Source organism: Carlito syrichta, unplaced genomic scaffold, assembly GCF_000164805.1.
Source record: "Carlito syrichta isolate Samal-C Ts95f unplaced genomic scaffold, Tarsius_syrichta-2.0.1 Scaffold307113, whole genome shotgun sequence".
Taxonomy (NCBI): Eukaryota; Metazoa; Chordata; class Mammalia; order Primates; family Tarsiidae; genus Carlito; species Carlito syrichta.
Window position 1 is genome coordinate 176,092 of NW_007251209.1, and position 18,361 is coordinate 194,452.

At 35.5% G+C, this 18,361-nt stretch overlaps 1 pseudogene; it reads right to left on the minus strand.

The window, feature by feature from the left end:
- Nucleotides 1-1,407: 1,407 nt before the first annotated feature.
- Nucleotides 1,408-9,701, minus strand: LOC103266261 (annotated as a pseudogene).
- Between the last annotated feature and the right edge of the window lie 8,660 nt (nucleotides 9,702-18,361).

The window sequence follows — 18,361 nt, forward strand, 5'->3', positions numbered from 1 at the left end:
ACAGTGCCCTCAATCTCATGGTTTGGTAAACTCTGAGCAGACACAGAGACATTTTTTTCCTCACTGTTTTTTTGGTCTGTTTATAATTGTGTCAAAATAAAAATTTAAAAGAATAAAAGTACAAAAATAAATTATATGTTCAATGCAGCAAAAACAGTTTTTCTCTGCATGATCTGTTGAATTCCACTGTCCTAGTTATCTAAATTCTTAAGTTCCTGAAATAAATAGAAATGACTCTTGTAAATTCAGGCTAATCAGATGGCCTTCTTTGCCATCAACAGCATTAATGTGCAGGAAACATGGATTAGTATTATTTTGTTAACCAAGAATGTTTAATTTCTCCCAGATTAGCGAAAGTAAAACATCGGAAGGGATTTCAAAAATCCTTTTTTCCTTCTAAACAGCAGAACTGTGATGTATAAAGCAGTCCCTTCCTCAGTGACTCATCTCTTAACCTCGCTGTTTAGCCATCAGCAGAAAGACTCTTTTAACCGTACCTCTTCAAAATTTGTTCTTATAAATTACAAATTATGACTCCTCAAAATATTTTTATAAGCATACATAGTCAAATAACTAGGTAGTTTACATGCTTGATTTAATGAACATATTTATATGCAGTAAAACATAAAACCAGTTTTTGGTTGTGTTGCTACATTTAAATAATTTGCCTAAGTAAATGAAACATAATTAAGAAATTCAAAATTGTTCTGGAAAACTATTTAAGAATAGTCAAAAATTTCTGTGCATGATCACAAGTAACTAAAACTATGATAAAATTAATATTTACTTGTATAACTTATCTGTACATCCATAATAAAAGTTATTATTTTTAGTTTTGCTAATAAGAATAATTTTAATAAAGGTGAGAGGTGATCTGATCTATTTTAAATAAATATGATTTCTTCTTTTTCCACTATTATTTTTTTTTAATTTATGTATTTATTATAAAGATGTGGGGTACAATTCAGGGTTTGGTAGGATTTAAACATTGATCATGGAGGTACTCTTGCTGATGAGGTATGCCCCCCCAGCAGTTTCCCTCAACTGCCAGTCCCATCCCCCTTCCCCTGACAGTTTTCCACATTGCCAATATTTTCAAGGCAAAAAAACAGCTGAATCAGTAAAATATACATTATGATAAACACACATGAGAAAATCGGAGATCATTATGATACCCAAATTCTTTTATAGGGGAAACAGTATGGGGGATATTATTAAAAGTCAACTTAACTACAAATTTGATTTGTAAAAAATGTAAACGTAATTTGAAATTACTTAAAAAATAAAAAAAATTTAAAAAGCATTCTATAATTCTCTTCCCCAATAGACTCATTCAAATTTAAATAATAGGCTAATTAAAAATAATAATAATTTTTAGATGGAAAAGTTCACAAAAAGAGGCACTAATCAGTCAGCAAATGTAATCTTTCCCCCCTGAAACAGCAATTTTAGATTGTTGTTCTTTTTGCTTTTTGCTTGCTTCCCATGAAGGACGAAGAGGGAGCTACAATTGCTGTTTTGTATTTTCAAGTCCTCTTTGTGGCTTCTTACTAAACTGATTCTTGATCTGAGAGGTCCACTCTGTGGAAAACCTAGAAAGAGAAAACAAAATTACTTTAAACTAGCTATATACTCAAAGAACATACAGGAGAAATAGATTTCATCTTCTGCAAACCAGTGCTAAACAATTAAATTTTATTTTCTTAAATGAAGTACCTTACAATTTAAAATTGAAGTCCAACAGACAATAATTTGGAATTAAAAATCTACACAGGAGCAATCAATTTTGCTACACATACTTTCTAACCCTTGTAAGTAAATGTTTATCAAGTACCTCATAGTATATGCTGTGCTGCCTTACTAACAGTGACAAAAAGAAAGAAGCCTCAGTTACAGCGAACATAAAAGGCCTGAAAACCCGACATCTTGTATTTTCCAAGGAACATCAATAGCACGGTATCTGTGTATGGAGAAGATGTAGCCAAAAAATTCATGTCTTAGCTAAGAGACCGAATCTGACAATGCTGATTTGATTGATTTATTTTTTAAAGGGCTATAAGTTGGTTCCACTCTGTTCTGTTATTGAATCAAAAGTTGTTGTTGCAAGGTAAATTATTAAGTCTACTAAAAAAATGCAAAATAAAGTTCTTTTTTAGTTATGTTATCCTCCAGATATGAGGGTGACAACCTGTATTCCAGTTACTACAGTATCTTATATTATGAGGCACTTTTTATGATTTTGAACATATACTGTTCAAGGACTGTTTGAGCAAGATATATTAGCATGAAAAGACATGAGTCAATGCATATTTTGGATGCTTATAAAACTTAGCTGATGGAATCAGAAAGAAAAAAATAACAGATTTATTAATTAGTGCTTGGGGTGTATAATTTCTCCATTGTAAGTTAGACATAATTGCCAACAGTCTTTTGAAGACCTCTTTAAAACGCACATGCCATAATGTTTTACATCAAGTATCCAGTTTGGGATAACATTTCTAAAACACCTTCTAGACAGAAATAAAAATATCCTACATCTTGTACAAATCACATTTACTCTAGGAATCTGTTAGATTATTCAGAGTGGCTCTAGTGATGAAAAGTTTAAATAAAACTGTCTCAAGAAAAATATGATTTAAATAAGGCAATATTTCCAAATGAATGCATTATTTTATGTTATATATTTTAAAGTTGTATGTGTAAATAAACTGATATTTTAAATATAAAAGCTAAGCAAAAGAAGAAAACACAAAACCTTTTTATTTGGCTCTTCTCATTGAGAAAAAGGTAGAAGTGCCTTGTACTTATAGTTACCAGATGCTTGTGAATATATGGTAAATGAGGTATATTTGCCATGTTTTTGTCAAACCCTGTATTATTTTCCTTCTAGGTGTAAAACCAGAATATATTTTCTATTCTTGCTGCAGTTAGGTGAGGCCATATAACTAACAGTGGTATGGCCAATGAAATGTGAGTAAAAGGCCTGGACCATAAACGTCTCATATTTGATTTTCTGTCATTTCTTTTTCTAGCACCAATGAATGAAAAGAATTCATAGGATATAAAGGAGGCAGAGACACAATGATGGAATGAGACAATGAGCACACAGATGGATGGATAAGCAATAAATCACTGAGATTTGGTAGCTACTTGTTATAGTAGGTAGTCTACTAAGAATAATAATAAAATTGGTACTCTGAAGTATGGTACAGTCATTTTAAGAACACAAAAATTTGGCACTGGCTCAGTAGTTTGATGGTAGATGGTAAGGAAATGAATACCTAGGACTGGAAGGTGAGCAACCTATGTGCTAAAGAAATAGGTAAAACTGTTTCCAGTGATAACTTGGGAAGCAGGCCACATACCTTTGGAGTTTGCAGTACAAGGGTAAATGGTTGGAAAGAATAAACTAGTATAGTATTGGCTGTCCTTGACAATTGTACCAGGGGGAAACAAAAAAATAACTGACAGAAGAAAGAGTCTACATATTAGAGAACTTAAGATTTAGAAAAGCTTTTGCCTCCCAAGTAGTAAGATGTAACACTGAGAATAGTTTTAAGAAATATAGGCCCACAGAGACTTAGTCCTGAACAGAGATAAGAATAAGGTATGGCCTTCCCATCCAAACCTGGTCAGTCTTAATGCAGCAGACATTGAATGACAGTGGGGGTAGGAAAAAAACAAAACAAAATACAATCACACATAAATAAAGCAAGTTTGAGAACTAGGAAAGAATTTTCAGTGTGGTCACTAGGACATGGATGGACTAACAGAAACAAAAAGGTCAAAAATCCACTAAGTTTTTGAGGAAGAATATAGTGAAAGAAATCAAAAGTTTAGGCTGGAAAAAAACCTTTGATATTAGACTTCAACAGTCTCCAGGACCTTATTTTGTACCAGTGACTTGGAAGATATACTAAATACTCACTTCAGATATGGCCAAGAAACAAAGACCCTCCCAAGAAGGCAGCCGGGGACCCCATAGAGCCATTAATGGATAAGGAAATTCTTCTCAGAGCCTTCAGACTCTTTGCTTAGCAGAATTTCAGGTAGGGGACCTATTATGTGCCTTCCATTTTTTCCTTAACTGAGAGTTTTTACTGTGGTTACCTTGGTATACGTTGGTACACCATGATATGTATTTCCTTTTAGTACAAATGTCACCTGACTTTGAGGAGTCCCATTCATGACATCTGATAGAAAGCACCATATCATCACCCAGTGATTCCAGTCTCTGAGCTAGATGTAGTGACTAGATGCAATTTTGGGGTGGCTTTCCTGAGAAAGAGGTAAGTATGCTGCTCTATGTGTAGGAAGAAACATGAAATTGGCATCTGGTGATAGAAAGGATGGTCAGTGGCAGTAAAAGTTAATGTGCTCAAGAAATTCAGCTAGATGGCATTTCCCAGCTCCTTTGTGGTAAGGGTCCTGTGACTGAATACTGGACATGTGAGCAGAACTGATTTCTGCCACTTTCAGGAGAGGCTCATGAAAACCTCCTGCAAAATTCTCCATGTACTCCTTGTTCTTCTATTAGCAAATGGAGAGTGTTGGGAGCTGGCCTTGGAGGTTCACCTGATTGACAGTGTCCAGGTGGACTGAAGACCCTGGGCTGCAGGGTGAGCCTGGGAAGCTGAGGCCTTTCTGTCTTCCACCTTTGCTGTTTGGTACCGCCAAAGAATTCTGTGCAGTCGTGGAAGAAGAAAATGGCATGTTTATGCGAAGTACTCACAGCTAACCTGAGAATGTCATGGTTCATTTTTCCATTTTCCCACTATGCCGCTTGGCCTTTTCTAACATATGCAAGGGTTAAACTCTGAAGCACATCAAGAATGCTTTCTTTCACTTGGTTATAAGTTACTAGATATTGCTTAAGTAATAAATGATATAAGTATATTCACTCATTTGATTTAGGATTATGCAATTTAGTGTTTAGACATAAGGTTTTTAGAAGCACAAGTTTATAGTAAGTTCATTATGAATTCATTATAAGTTCTAACACTTATCTAGAAGTTATGTGGGTGATTTATAACACTGTTTTCACTGACTTAGGATAAAGATTAATCGTTAAGGTTTTTACTTAATTCAATAGTTAAAACTCTAAGTTAACATTTAGAGTGGGTTTTCACTGAACTCATAATATGCTAATCAGACACTTTTATGATAACTTAGCTAAAGACAGAAAGCAACCTTGGGGGCCTGGGAAAAATTACTAAAAGATTCTTTTGAGTTCTCTTTAGAAGTAAGCACTGTAGGATAAGAGAAAAGTAATGAAGACACCTGGACAAGAAAGGCGATTACAAAGCTCTGAATGCCATAAAGCCCCAGAAGGAAAATTACTGCTGCATGAAGAACTTTACACTTGGAAACTTTCTGGAGACAGTTCAAGGACTGTAATTCAGGACTTTGGACTAAAACTATCATCTTTGGCCTTTTGAATAAGACTCATTGTCTGAATGTTTACAGGGTTCTTGGTTTGTTTGTTGCTAAGACCACTAGATGGTGGTAACTTTTAGAGGATATGTACATGAAGGAATTTTCTTTGTCTTGTCCCTTTACAAATGGTATAAAAGCTTTCCCTTAGCTAACATTAAATATCATCTGTTCGGGAAGCAGGTGTCCGAGTATAATATTTTTGTCCTTCGCCTATCCGTCTCTCCTTCAAGAAATCTCACTACCCTTGTGGGGCTGGACCGCCACAGGAGAGTATTTACAATCTGGAGGAGAAAGGGACCAAAAGATGGAAGAAGCCTGATCCTTGAATGACCATGTAGAACAGAGACTTTCTGCTGATTTTCGATAGACTGTGATGTGAATAAGAAAAATAAGCTTTTATTATGTTAAGTCAGAGAAAGTCTGGTACTGTGTGAGAAGTCAGCTCTCCCAAGCAGAGTAAACTTTGATTTGTTATAAATTTATCTGAAAGTACTCTGATCTTATTCTCAACTCAGAGAGTAAATAACTTGTTACTTAATGTTTAATGGCATGGCAATAAGTGATTAAAGTATAATTGTCTACTTAAAAAGTATTGGTTTAATTCAACATAAGTTAAATAGATATATTTTTTTTCTGGTAAACTTTGTCTAAATCTTTTGCATTGGCAGCACATAGGGAAACAATAAAAACTTATATTGATAATAGCAAAATGCTCTCTTTCCATTTCTGTGGGTACATAATTCATTCAGGCAATATCAAATAACCATAATTTTTCATCCTTCTACTTTGGTAAAACACAATTTAATTGCAAATGAAGGTTAGGTAGCCTTAACGCATACCAAGGGTTTTGCTCTTTGGAGACTGTTCTTTGTAATCTCTAAAAGAAGAAAAACAGTATTATGATTTTTAAAAGATAAATAAATCCTCTGATCTTAAGAAGATAACATAATAAAATTGATGATAAAACTCATTCAAGGCATATCATACTCTTTCATCCCACCGGCAATCAATAAAATTAGGAAAACTACAGGTTTTAACTACATCATAAGTTGTTAGACTCCAATATTACTATAGACACATGAGATTCTTTTTCTCTCATCAGCCTTACAGAGACTTGCAACTGAAAAATATCCTTGCTTGCAACGGAAAAATATCCTATCTTGGTTACCTTGTGTCTACTCTTGGTGACTATCTAGATAGAGAATTCCTAAAGTTTTCCCATAGAAGAATAAGTCTCGTACAACAAAAATTAAGATCTATATTTAATGGGAAAGGGAAGGGATAGTAGTGTGTTATTTTCAAATGCAGAGGAAAAAGATAGCTTTTTGAGGTAGGTTTGGAAGCTATAAGTAAATATTTTAATTATTTTTAAGGCTCCAAAGATATTTTTATGTCTTTTCCATACTCTTACATGTTTGGAAAATTTCTACACCACATTTTTCTATTCCATTAAATAATATTCGTGCTTTACAAAAATTTACAAAAACAGTTTAGTGAAGAAAACAGCTGTTATGAAGAAATTTGGTAACCATAATCTTCGTTCTAAGTTGTGAAGATATCCTCTATCAGATTAGAATTATACACGAAGTTAAACTTAATGATTTTTAACAGAAGAGCTATGAAAAGTGGTGGTTACCAGCAGGGATGGAGACAGCAACATCACCGAATATAAGGTATTCTGGAAAAACCCAGTTTTAAGGGAAGCAGCCTTATACCAGGGGAGACCCACAAAAAACAGAATCATCTTTTGGAGGGCAGGCCCCTTGTAGTAAAGGCTTTATCCACTAGGCTTTTAGAAACCCATCAGCATCAGTGTATCAGCTAGCATTGTTGTGAGAGGCTGTGTTTGGCTTCCGTGAATTTTTTGTTGAGATCTTCCAACCCATTTGCCCACTCTGTGATGGGTGACTTATGAGCACTCCTGCTCACACCATGCTCAGTGCTCAACAGTTTTTGACCCAAAATGGCATGACCCCCGTGCCCACCCTTCTTATTCAACAGCTCTTGCCCCAGCGATTTATTTTTTTTTTGTTTCTTTCCAAGATGTTTCCTCAAAGGGAAATGTTCTCTTCAAGTGGAAGAGGCAAAACAAAAAAAAGCAGAAAAACTATATGGCATCAAAACCGTCAAGTTAAAAAATTGTTTTGAGCAGTGGAAAAATCGTCTCAATAGGCGTAGTGCATCAAATGGAGAGTACTTTGAAGCTGCCTGAAGTTTAAACATGGAAGAATAAATACACAATTTTTAATAAATAAATTCCAAGTATTTTTTTATCTCCTCTCATATACTGAAATGGGAGTAGACAGTAAAATGAAGTTTATAAGAATGGTCCTGTGTTATCAAAACAAAAAACAAAAACAAAAAACAAAAAGAACCATATACTTTCAGAAAATTCTGTTTAAAAAGAGAGATATATAAAATGTTTTCAAACGTGGGTCATCAAAAACGAACTCAAAACTTGGAAAACTGAAGGAATAAAACTTAAATTAGAAAGTACATTATTTGGCTACAACGTCTCATTTTCTGATGAAGCTAGACTAATGTGGCAATGCCAGATGTATATTAATATATATTATCCCACTATCAACTTGGAGGGGGCCAAGTCTAAAAACAGGATGAGTCATACAAAGTAGAATTACAGTCCCTTCCCTCATTGTAAGTACATGTAGATATTTCTTATCTTTAAAAAAAATAACTAATAATTATTTCATAACAGAAAAATAGCCTTACATTCTAGAGCCTTTAGATCCAGATAAAGTGTGAAAAAATACTGACTCTAGCTTCCTGGCATCTGTACTTTGCTTATTTTTTTCCCTTCTTATATCCCAATGAGTTTCATGTGTATCTTCTTTGTGTAACACTTTTTGGAGAGATTTTTGTTCCTTAACAGGAGAATGACAACTACTATCCTTCTCTCGTGTCCGTCTTACTTTCCCAATGAAGAAGTCATCACCACTATCACCTTCCTCAGACATGGAAGACTGTTTGTAAAACCTTTCTTCTATGCTACCATCAAAATACTCCTCTTCATGTAATTTCTCTTCGCCATCACTACTACCACTAAGCGAGCTATCAGACCTTTTCTTTCTTTTGATTTGACTTACTATTTTCAGTTTTGGGTCAGCAGAAGTCTTCTTGGATTTAGAGGAAACCATAGGATCATTTTTTGAAGGCTTCGATGGAGAATTTGGAATGTCCACTGCTTTGGGTCCAAGTTCCATCTTGGTCATTTTTTTCTTTGAATTATTTATTGATTTCTTCACAGATATTTTGGATTCCTTCATTTTTTGCTCACTACTCATGTTCCTTCATGACGTAACTTACTTTCTTTTTTTTTTTTTTTGAGTTGGAGTCTCACTCAGTCACCCAGACTGAAGTGAAGTGGCCGCTCCTAGCCACCACAGCCTCGACCTGCTGGGCTCCGGCGATCCTTCCACCTCAGTCTTCCAAGTTGTCCGAACTACAGGCGCACGCTACCACGCTCGGCTGATTTTTTGATTTATTGTAGAGATGAGGTCTCGCTGCCCAAGCGTGTCTCGAACCCGCGGGCTCAGGCAGTCCACTCACCTCAGCCTCCCAAAGGCGCGGGATTACAGGCTGAGCCACCTAGCCCGGCTGTAATTTACTTTCATTATCACCTGAACACAATGTATCCTTAGAATGATTTTCTTCTAAGCCATTTTTTGGTGACTCAACTTCAGCAACATTTTGTCTTGCATCTTTAAAGGCTAGCATAACAGCTGCAGGAAAGATAGTGCATGATTTGATTTAACATTGAAGCATGAAACATTATTGTTTCAGTAATTTTCAAAACCATTTGGAAACATTTAAAAAGATAATTGGAATTTATATTAGAGCAATAACCTGTGACAAAAGCATTTAACCTTATAAATATATTTCGTAATACATACATATATAAATAAAAATATTTGGCTAAACCAAAAGTAATGAGTCATGTCAATATTTAGAAAACCAATTTCATTCAGGTTTATGTATATATTATATGCAAAAGTATATTTATATAATACATATTACATATTAATACATTAGAATTTAGGAAAAAACAGATTTAGTTTTTGTTCAGGTATCAGACATTTTCTAGAAATTTACATTCATAATATAAAAAATCCTCAAGAGTGAATAGGACCATCAATTTTTTTTTAAATGAATAGCCATTATCCAAAATTCAATGCTTTAAGTATATGTCTTTTAGCACGTCTATCTTTTTCTTTAGAATAGCCTGTATTGCTAGCCTGGCAATTACACTTTAAGTTACAGAGAATTTGACTGAAAATTGAAGGAAATATATGTATGTGAATAAAATAAAGAAAAATAACTTGGCACTATTGGAAGTGAAGAAAGTAAATCTATCACAGCCTTTTAAAATTAGAGTTAGGAGCCGGGTTTGGTAGGTGGCTCAGCCTGTAATCCCAGCACTTTGGGAGGCCAAGGCGAGTGGATTGCCTGAGTCTGGGGGTTTGAGACCCGCCTGAGCAACTTGGCGGGACCTTGTCTCTACAATAAATCAAAAACTAGTCAGGCACGGTAGCGAGCGCCTGTAGTTCCGGCTACTTGGAAGGCTGAGGCAGAAGGATTGCCGGAGCCCAGCAGGTCGAGGCTGTGGTTGCTGGGAGCTTGCCACTGCACTCCAATCTGGGTGATAGAGTGAAAAAAAAAATTAGAGTTAGGGACCAGATCTTGATAACATTCTCATGAGATAAGTTATTTGTGTAATCCATGCAAAAGACAAAGATCATCGTGACCAAAATACTTCTGCCGTGAACAATTAAAGTGATCATGAAATCAATTAATAAATATTCTTTGGATACTTAATGTTTCCAGAATTGTGACAAGTATCATGTATAATATGTACATATATTTTAAAGTAACACAGCTTTTGCTTTCAAAGTGGTTAAATCAACTAATTAAGAGAACTAAATTAATGTAAAAGAATCAAATAACATTTATTTGCCAAGTTGAGTGATACAATTTATGACTACTGTAATATTTGAAGCAATATTTAATGGAAAACGTAGAAATTATTTAATGCTATATATTTATATTTGAATGTTTGCTTTCAGTGCTGTATTTTTAGGATCTAACACAGTGCGTAGATTACAGTCAACACTTTAGAAATATTTCATAACTGAATAAGAACAGATTATATGTATTTACTGCATTTATAAATTTGGAAACTTCAAACCTCATAATACAAGCTAATTGCTTTAAATGTTATACATAGGCTGAAAAGTTATGAATTCCTATCTCTGGCTCCAGCTTGAGCTCTGGACTACTATATTCAACCTTTAATTTGACATCTATTTGATATATCAAAACATAATTCGTTGATTTTCCTCTCAAATCTGCTTTACCTATAGCTTTTCCATCTTATTTATGTAATTTCCATTGTTCTGGTTGCTCAGGCCTAAAACTCTAAGGATTCTTCCACAATATTTCATTTCCCCTCATATCTCACAATAAATTCCTCAGTAAATCCTGTGGTTCCAAATACAAAATATATCCTGAACCAGTCACTTCTCACCATTTCTACTCTTACTACCTTTGACCAAATCACCAACACCTCTCACTGGACCAACGTAAGCTCATATCTGTTCACTCTCCATTGCATATTGCTCTCTCAACAGTCTATTTTCCATATAGCAGCCAAAGTGATATTTAGAAATGCAATCAGATCCTACTATTTCCAAATCTGTTCTTTAAGCTTTATTGTCTTCTGATGCTCAGGTCATTCCAATGCAATCTGTTCTCTACCTGGACTACTCTACTCCCAAATATATACAGGATTGACCAACTCTCACTATGTTCAGGTCTCTGATCAAATGGCATCTCAGCTAGCAGGACACCTTTCATCACTCTGTATATACTTCTCATCACTTAACACTGCATGCCAGTACATATATGTTCGTATCTATGTCAGAGACTTTGCTTACCTCACTGCTGGAGATTCAGTGCCTAGAATAGTGACTAGTAAAGGTAAGCACTCAAAAATACATTCAATAAAGCAAGTGAATGAATTTCACTAGTGTGTGCAAGTAGAGCAACCAGCTTCAAATGTTTCTATTCTAAATGTATCCTTCAAGGCTACTAGACGAATATAAGACTCTTCCCTCCTTCACCCAGTAATATAAATGTATGGTTACCTAAATAAAAGTAACATAATGACAGTTTGCCACCTATTCTTTTTGGGGGACTTATTTGAGTAACATCGCTCAAATGATAACTTATTTTAATTATAACTGATGCAAGTCCTATGCCAGGACCCCTCCTGTGTATCTACGTACTAGGTTGAATAGTGTCCCTCCAAAATTCATGTCTGCCTGAGGACTCAGAATGTGAACTTATTTGGAAATGAAGTCTTTGCAGATGAAATTATGATAAAATACTGCTGGATTAGAGTGAGTCCTAAATCCAGTATGATGGGTGCTCATTTAAGGAAAAAGACATTTAGATATGGGGGCACAGAAAGACAGAGAGCAAAGATCATGGAAAGACTGAGACAGAGATTGGAGTTATCCTACCACAAGCCAAGGAAGACTGTGGAAGACACAAGAAGTTGACAAACACAAGTGAGGTTTCATCTCCAGAGTTCCCAAGGAAGTATAGTCCTACCAACATCTTCATTTCAGGCTTCTAGTTTCCCGAACTGTAAGAAAATATATTTCTGTAGTTTTGACCTATCCAGTCTGGGGTACTTTGTTATGGTAGCCTTAGGAAAAAGATGCATTTTGATTCTGACTTGGATATAGTTTCTGCTTAACATTTTCCAAGAAATGTCATCTACTTGTAGACCATTCAGAAAGTACAGTGTTAAGTCAACTCCGTTTCTTCAACCCACTGCTGTGTTCCTGATTCAATACAGGTTTGCTTACCCATTTTATCTTACTTGGAGAGACAGGAGAGATCCTGGGAAGGAAGCCTACTGCTGCTAGTATCCTGAGTCACTTAGCAACAAGCTAGGCTGCTAAAAGCACGGTGGGTCAAACGTGTGCTTCAGTTTTACAGACAGCACAATAAAAGCTAGAAAACAGAAACCCCAATGAAGAACATAATTTTTTCAAACTAAGAAGATTAAAAACAATATATAAAGCCAGGCACAGTGGCTCCTGTCTGTAATTCCAACACTTTGGGAGATCAAAGTGGGAAGATTGCTTGAACCCAGGAATTTAAGAACAGACTAGGCAACATACTGAGATCTCATCTCTAAAAATATTTAAAAAATTATCTGGGTGTAGTGGTGCATACCTGTAATACAAATTATTTAGGAGACTGAAATGGAAGGATTGTGTTAACTCAGAAAATTGGAGCTATGGTGAGCTGTGATTGTGTCACTGCACTCCAGCCTGGGTGACAGAGTGAGACCCTCAACTCAAGCCAAAACAAAACAAAAACACAAAGACAATATATGAAAATAGAGTCACATCAGAATACTGAAACTATAAACTTTCAGAGAGAAAAACCAAGTCCACAAAAAATAAATTTTCTGAAAGATGTAGGAATTGAATCATTCAAAATAGTAATTCTAGAAGTCATAAACTATAAAGCAGCTAATGCTTTTAAAATTCCAAAGAAAAAGAATTTCTAATCTAGGGAAAAAGAAAAATACTTTCAGTTATGAAAAGTTTTATTATTTTTGTTTGTTTTGTTTTTATACTTGCATCCCATATGCCTGTAGTTCCAGCTACTTGGAAGGCTGAGGCAAGAGGATCACCTGAGCACAGCAGGTCGAGGCTGCAGTGGCCATGAGCGTGCTACTGCACTCCAGCCCAGATGACACAGTGACTCAACTCAAAAAAAAAAAAATTACATCCCTTGTAGCTTTCTGTCCATGAAGCTATAGGCTCTTCAAAAATGAAAAGGGATACAGATGATAAGAAAGGCATGGGATATAAAAAAACAGGAATTCCCCAAGATGATGGTGACAGGAGGCGTAGGTTTAGAATACTTTTGCTGAGTATCTTGAGAGGACATTTAAATAACTGTCTTGAGAGGACATTTAAATAACTGATGGAGAGTTTGGTGTTACACTACAGATAAGATAGAAAATAATAAAATAAACACAACAATTACAAGCTACAGAAAGCAGAAATATAATGCAAAAGAAAAGTATTAGTCACTCACTATAACATAATCAATGTTCATCTAATCTCAATCCAACTCCAGTATATGAGGAGGATGAACAGGGTAAGGAGGTGTGAGTAATTGTCCAGGCACGGACTATTTCTCCCTATACCAGGCTTCTTTCTGCCCCCTCCTCAGAGAGCAACCTCTGGCCAAGGCTGGTCTCTGAAGGGTGCACATTCCCAGTAATGAGTCATGGCAGGCAGGTAACCAAGAAAAGCTGAAAGCAATCCAGTTGTCACTCTTAATGAAACTGAAAACACTGTATAGGAATTTGAATGATTAACTTGCTTTCTTTGAGTATAAAACGGTTTGCTATACTGCCCTGAAGCATGGATTCTTCACCAACCTGCTACCATTGTTACCTCCCATAGATTTTAATAACCCAGTGTCCTTCCCTGTTGGACCTTTAGGTGACTTCTTTAGAATAGGTAAACATTACACGCAAGCCCTCTCAGATTTGCAGTCACTGTGCTACAGGAGGGTACACGGGCACATGATTGAGAGGATGGAGGAGAAGAGACCTGCTAGTGCTACTGCTAGTATTCTGAGTCACTTAGTGACAAGCTGGGCTGCTAAAGGCATGGGTCAAGCATATGGGCTTCCGTTTTACAGACAGCAATTTAAAAGCTAGGAAACAGAAATTCCAATGAAGAACATGATTTTTCAGGCTAAAAAGGTTCAAAACAATATATAAAGCCAGGCGCAGTAGCTCACATAGGTATTCCCAACACTCTGGGAGGTCAAAGCAGGAGGATTGCTTGAGCCCAGGAGTACTTGAAATGGAAAAGTTAATAATATATTAATATAAACACATTGATATGGGGGTAAATTCTTTAAGAAGCAACAGAAGTTGAAAGTGGAAAAGGAAGCCGGGCTCGGTGGCTCAGCCTGTAATCCTGCACCTTGGGAGGCTGAGGGGAGTGGATTGCCTGAGCCCACAGGTTCGCGACCCGTCTGGGCAACTTGGCGAGACCTCATTTCTGCAATAAATCAAAAAATTAGCCTGGCGTGGTAGCGCGCGCCTGTAATTCCAGCTACTTGGAAAGCTGAGGCGGAAGGATCGCCGGAGCTCAGCAGGTCAAGGCTGTAGTGACCGGGAGCAGCCACTGCACTCCAGTCTGGGTGACAGAGTGAGACTCCAACTCAAAAAAAAAAAAAGAAAGTGGAAAAGGAGTAATAGAGGACTACCATTTTCACAAAAAAAAAAATCTTGCAGAAATATTTTGCTATTTGATTTTTTTGAAACTGGGGTTGGCAACCTGACCTTGCTGCTGTTTTTTTTTTTTTTTTTTTAAATGGGAATACTATCAAACCCATTCATTTATGTATTGTTTATGGCTACACTCATGCTACATGGCAGAGCCAAGCAGTTGTGACAGTGCTTTATGTATTAATAAGCCTAGAATATTATTGTAGATTCCGTACAGAAAAAGTGTGATGCCTGCTCTAAATTACATGCAAGGAAGAATCCCTGGTGGTGAAAAAGTAAAAAAGAATTATAAAAAAAGAATATTTTTAGTAGGCTCATGATATTTAAAAATGTAATTAGCTGGGCATGGTGGCACATACCTGTAGTTCCAGCTACTTGGAAGGCCGAGGCGGAAGGATCACCTGAGCCCAATGGGCCAAGGCTACGGTAGCCATGAGTGTGCCATGCACTCCAGCTTAGGTGACTTAAGACTCTGACTCAAAAAAGAAAAGTTTTTTAAAAAATTTAAAACAAGAAAACTGCCATGACAGACTTTTGTCACCAAACCAAGGCAAAGGGTTATTGCACTAAATTTGCTTCCACAACACAATTTGGTAACACAATTTGAGATTCTGGCTTAGTAGAAATAATTTGGCATGCAATGTTGAAATAGCATACTTTAATCCTTAGGACTAATACTAGAAGATTAATATGTAAAAACAATGACAACAAAAATAACTAGTCCTGACAAATGTCATACACTCTTCAAGCAATTGTTTAAGAACACATCTCCTGTTCCCAAATCTCTGCTTTGAGAATCTGATAAAATTTTGCTAAACTGGGTATAATTCTATTATCTTTCCATCTTGGTTATAAAAATTTTTAGAAGAGCAGTGGTAATACTAACATTTCTAGTGCTGACTCCGGGTAAATACTATTTTGTTAAAAATAATTTTACCATTGAATTTATTTTACGAAGATATATTTTTTTCTTTAGATATCTTATAGTAACTCATTTAGTAATCTGATATCAGCAAATCCTTTTTAAAAGGCTCCAGAATAAGATACACAATTCTGTAATCATGTGTTAAACAAATGAATACATTTTTCTAATTTGTTGTCTTTCTATTATGTCTTCTATAATAGTGTTTTTATGTCGCAATCTTTGTGGAGGACTTATTTGAGGGGAGAATACCAGGTTAATAAGTGAGATTGTTTCGAAAAGGGCTATTGTGTTGCATAATCTCAGGGGTGTCACTCATGCTGTAGTTGTCAAATTGGAGATCTGCAGCCATAGAAAGCAGTGGCAAGCCAGGTTCAGTGACTCAGCCTCTAATCCTGCACCTTTGGGAGGCTGAGGTGAATGGATTGCCTGAGCCCGTGGGTTCGAGACCCGCCTGGACAGCGAGACCTCATCTCTACAATAAATCAGAAAATTAGCAGAGCGTGGTAGCGCACACCTGTAATTCCGGTTACTCAGAAGGCTGAGGTGGAAGGATCGCCGGAGTCCAGCAGGTTGAGGCTGCGTGACCAGTCTGGGTGACACAGTGAGACTCCAACTCAAAAAAAAAAAAAAGAAAGCAGTGGCAAGCTAAAAGAAGAATATAAGCTTGGGTTTATAGTTGATGTAGGTATAAAAAATAAGAAATTATGCAGGATCATATATGCCACAGCTGTAGGTTCTATAATTATATGAATTCATTTTTTAAAGAAAAATGAGAGTCAATGATATCAGCAAATATAACATATTATAAATATATAAATATTGCTATGGAGCCCCAAAGTGTATTTTATGCTTTATTTTATTTTTAATTGACAAATAATAGTTGTATAAATTTGTGGGATACAAAGTGATATTTTGACATGTGTATACACTGTAGAATGACCAAGTCAGGATAATAAACACATCGCCTCAAGTATTTATTGTTTATTTGTGGTGAGAACATCTAAAATCCTCCCTTTTAGCTGTTTTAAAATCAATACATTAGTACCATAGTCACCATGCTATGCTATAGAACACCAGAACTTATTCCTCCTAACTGTAACTTTTCATCTGTTGACTAAGTCTACCTTTTCCAGTGTGTACTACCCACACCCCAGCATGTACTAACCACCACTCTATAGTTCGGAATTTCATTTTTAGATTCCACATACAAGTGAGAGTCAGCAAATTACACTTCCACTAGCAATAAATAAAAGTGTGCTTTTGTATGCAGTTTTCCCATGCAGTATGTTATCAAACTTTTAGAGCTTTATAATCCTGAGTTAAAATGTGTCAACATAATACTATTTTCGTATTCACTTTATTGTGAGTAAAACTGATTTTTATTATGTTGCTAACAAAATTTTTATTATGTCCTTTTCTGTAAATACCTGTTTGTATATGTTGCCTGTTTTTTTCATGCTAGATTGTTGATAGTAACTAATCTTTATATACTTAGAAAATTGGCCTTGGGTTTTCATATGTATTTATAATATTAGTATTTTCTTTTGATCCTTTCTGGAAAGTTTTTGTGGATGAGAAATATATTTATGAGTAAAACTTTTATGACTTCTGAATTTGATTATCATTAAAAAAACTCCTTCCAATATATTTTTTTATTAATAAATAATGTGTTGATAAGGGTGGATACTTTTAAAGAAGATATAAAACATACTCTAATAAGCTTTAAGTTTAAAGTTCAGCAGCTAATATTTGATAAGAATGTGGCTTACTCAGGCAAAGGATGATGTCTGGGCATTGAATTTCCTATAATCACTCCACACCACATAACACACTCGGTGTTTTTGGGCAAGTTTTGAATAGGTATAAACATAAAGACTGCTTTTTGGGTACGAACACAGTTCTGTTAGAAAAAAAAGGATTGGAAACAATGTATTGAACCTCTCAAGTTCTTGTTCATTTACTTAGGAATCTATTTAACAAAAATGCTGTCTCTTAGATATATGCTATATCTACTTAGTACCATAATGGCATTTGTGTATACACATTTGAAAAGGTACTTACAGCTTCTAATTTTTGCAAAATGGAAATTTTGATAAAGTTGGCTACCCAATACCATGGCCAAACATCTTAGAGAATGAACTACTCCTGTTATATTAAAATATGAAAAATGTCAGAGTTAAGAGTACTTAGCAAAATAGCAACAACCAAAAAATCATACAATACAGATATAGCATACAGATCTTTCTGAGTGGGAAAAAGTGTATGAAACATTTAACTTTGGGGGCAAAAGAAACCTAAACACTGAGAGAATGAGATTTGTCATTTTTACCTGATGTAATAACCACTTTAAAGGGAATCTATAACATTACCAAAATATTTGACCTAGAAGAGCTTCTTATTACAGATATGAGAAAAAACAAGAGCCAGAGATGATGAGTAACCTGCATGAATTCATAAAGCAAGTAACAAGATAATACTGGCTGAAATGTAGAAACTCCTAGTAATTTAAGCCTCTTTACTTTGCTAAACAGGACACTTTGCAGAGGGTTAGTTCACAACTGATGAGAATATTATCTATTATCAATTGCTTCCTAGAAGGGTATCCAAATTGTTGGCCTAGAAGGAAAAGGCACAGAACTTATGACCGA